This window comes from Botryllus schlosseri, chromosome 5 (genome assembly GCF_051294905.1).
Source record: "Botryllus schlosseri isolate E-star chromosome 5, Bs_hap1, whole genome shotgun sequence".
NCBI classification, from domain to species: Eukaryota; Metazoa; Chordata; class Ascidiacea; order Stolidobranchia; family Styelidae; genus Botryllus; species Botryllus schlosseri.
In genome coordinates, this window is record NC_137240.1 from 24,914,128 (window position 1) to 24,917,151 (window position 3,024).

Sequence of the window (3,024 nt, forward strand, 5' to 3'; positions counted from 1 at the left end):
GTGTTTTTAAGGTATAAGACATGGGAATCGGACTGAAAACCTGGACTTTTTGAAAGTCGGTCAATTCTGAACAACCCTAATGATCAGCCTAGCTTGTTCACAATGTTCAGCTTAAGCCGCTTGTATAGACCAAATGAAATACACCGGTATGTGTAATGTGGTGGAGAACCTCCTTCAGTTATTAATATCTAGGTATTATCAATTACAGTTGAGAGGATGGAGGTTGCCAACTTATGCAAACTATCAGGGGAGAGTTGAAGTGCTGCAAACAGGTCCCTCGAGCAACGAATGAATTATTAGTGCATCACAGCATTATCAGGATTTCAATCAAGAGTATGTATTGGAGATTGTCTCGCTATAGATATCAACAGGAATATTGTCATATAATTATAACATCCAGTTTGATGCATGAGCGAATGAGTCTCATTCACATAAAATTTTGAGTCGGGTGTCAAATAATTACCCGTCAGTAACACAACAATTACGCTTTTCAGGAAGCTGAGAAAAACTGTACACGGAAATTTTGTTGGCTGGCCACTGGGATTCTGCAACAAAAGCCAACGAAAAATCCTGTCTGCGCATCCGATCAAATCCAGTACTTTCAAAGGATTTCAATTTTACAATGTTTCGTGAAGGAATAGTTGTATTGAAAATAATAAATGCAACATGACCAATCCATCAACAGTACTACTGTGTCAGGGAGAGAAATATAGAGTTTTGTGTCCAGCAATAGCTTCTTTCAACTAATTTTGACGATGCCGTTTGTCGAATGAGGATGAATCATCACAATAGACTTGGTCGACTCGGCCGTTTCTGGTCTTGCTTTAATGAATGCGTCAACTTCATCATTGCAGGAATCTAGAGCAGGAGTAAAAATATCACTGAGTTTTATAACAAAGTCGCATCGAAGGCAGTAGACCTATATCAAATGCTGTTCGGAAGTATCATAAAAATGAAGGATTGCCAACTGCATCCTACCTAACTTTACGACTATTATGATGACAGTGATAAGTTTTCATCTTTTACTGAGCGGTCAATATTGATAGGCTCAGTCACAGATATCTGACACTCCTCATTCAATAACTTAAGTAACTAATATGATTACATGACCGCACATGTACCGTACACAAAAAGAAGTGTATTTTCAAAAGTAATAGCAACTCTTCCATTAATAGGAGGTCAGCGATATATAACCATTATACGTCATGAAGTCAGCAGGTTATGAACTCCCTTTATAGTAACTAATGCATTTATAGATCTTTTTTTCTTAATTGATTTTCAAGTGTTTTTATTTCAGACTATGTACACTTCTACTTACAAGTTTTTCAAGGCATACATATTTCAGTTATTTGCACATGCACGTGAGTGTAAAGAATAATAATACTTCGATGACTACCATACCACAGTCAATACTACTATAAGCGGTTAGTTACACTCTTACAAAACTATCGCTGACACAGTACATTTTCACTTACCGATTTCGGACACTTTGTATAGCTTTAGAAGTGCGTTCCTCTGACACTACCACAATTTCACTGGTGCGTGGAAATAAAATATGAACGGCACTACTGCAGTACGTCGGCAAGAGTTGCCCGTGTTCAGTAGTCAGTTTTCTTGCGTGTTGCGTATCTCGGATACTTCATTGAAGCAAGATACTTGTTAGTGATTCGCATTTGAAAATGACTCTGCCTTTGGTTGTCTATAAGTCCGCACGTTTGGTCTTAATGGCGTCCGGTCGCCTGTCGGTATATGGATGGGTTTTGGCAGCGATGTCAATGCAATGTAGGTACGGCATATTGCGTATTGGACCAACCATACGCGACATAACATCTGACTCTATGAATTATCTCCTTCACAGCTTTCATGATCCCACTCAAAGACCCAAATCCACAGCAAATGTAAGCAATAATCCCACCTAACAGCCAACAGAAATAACAAGGACTTTTGTTGTGTCAACTACTTGACGTCATTTCACGGCTGGGTAATTTCGTTTCCGTTTTCCGGAATTTCGATTTGTAATACAAATTACTTGAAAACTATCAGGTAATTTCAATTTTCATTATTTTATTCATATTCCTAACCACATAATGTACGAAATAAGGTGAAGTCATTTTGAAGATGCAGTTGACCTTTAAAAATGTAATTCTCTGCTATTCATTTAGAAACCTATTTATTGCTTCTTGATTTGACCTGACGGAAAAATAATTGCCCATCCCTGATCTAGAGAGTGGTCAGTATCTAAGTGCAATCAACTCCGCTCAATTCGGATAACGACTTTATCCCGCCAAAATTCTCGAAAACGTAACAAAAATCACACGCAAAATACTCCGTTTAATTCGGACACACGTTTACAATTCCTATTATTATGACACAATAAACAGAACTTAGTTCAATATAACATGAGTGATTAAGGTGAAACAATGACGATTCATACAGTAACAATTGACTATGAGATAATTTTGCACACATAATTGTAAAGAAATACTGCATCCTCATAATCCTATACGCGTGTTACACCATAACACAGTATTTGTTGAATAATTCGGTGTCGAAATCTTGTACAATACAATCACTGGAAGGAATACAATACAATCACCAGAAGGAATAACTCTTAGCGTTTTATGTTATCGGTGCCAATTATCGCAACATTGGCATTGGGACGCAACAATGCTGTCTGGCGAAACGAGAGAGTACCTCTAGAGAAAAAGAACGGACAACATTGTTGCGTCCCAATGCCAATCTCGATAACAATGAAAAATTCGAGGCTGATTGTGGGGGTTCCAGGGCCGCGAGCGGAATAGAATTTATATTTTCGTAATCAGTGCAGAGTCAGCTTTCGATTGATACCCGTTTAACCAAATTTAATGCTCGGCAAGCCGGTCAAAAATGACCGTCAAATTGCCTGTAGCCAAATGGAAATTGTGACGTGATACAATTTCACTGAGCCGTGAGTTTTGCTTGTGTCGACACCTTATAGGACACTATGGTGAAACCTTCGAAGACATCTGTATGATTCACATGACA

At 38.2% G+C, this 3,024-nt stretch overlaps 1 protein-coding gene and 2 long non-coding RNA genes across 3 annotated transcripts in view; 1 reads left to right on the plus strand and 2 right to left on the minus strand.

Moving 5' to 3' along the window:
• Positions 1-3,024, minus strand: part of LOC145439514 (cornifelin homolog A-like) — a 428,374-nt gene that overhangs the window by 331,229 nt on the left and 94,121 nt on the right. The window lies entirely within an intron of this gene.
• LOC145439488 (uncharacterized) lies at positions 139-674 on the plus strand. The gene is made up of 2 exons (XR_013915238.1): positions 139-333; positions 495-674. It is a non-coding gene; the product is annotated as an uncharacterized LOC145439488 (long non-coding RNA).
• LOC145439487 (uncharacterized) lies at positions 626-2,129 on the minus strand. Its single transcript, XR_013915237.1, has 2 exons — positions 1,476-2,129; positions 626-858 (listed from the first exon to the last, which is right to left on the minus strand). It is a non-coding gene; the product is annotated as an uncharacterized LOC145439487 (long non-coding RNA).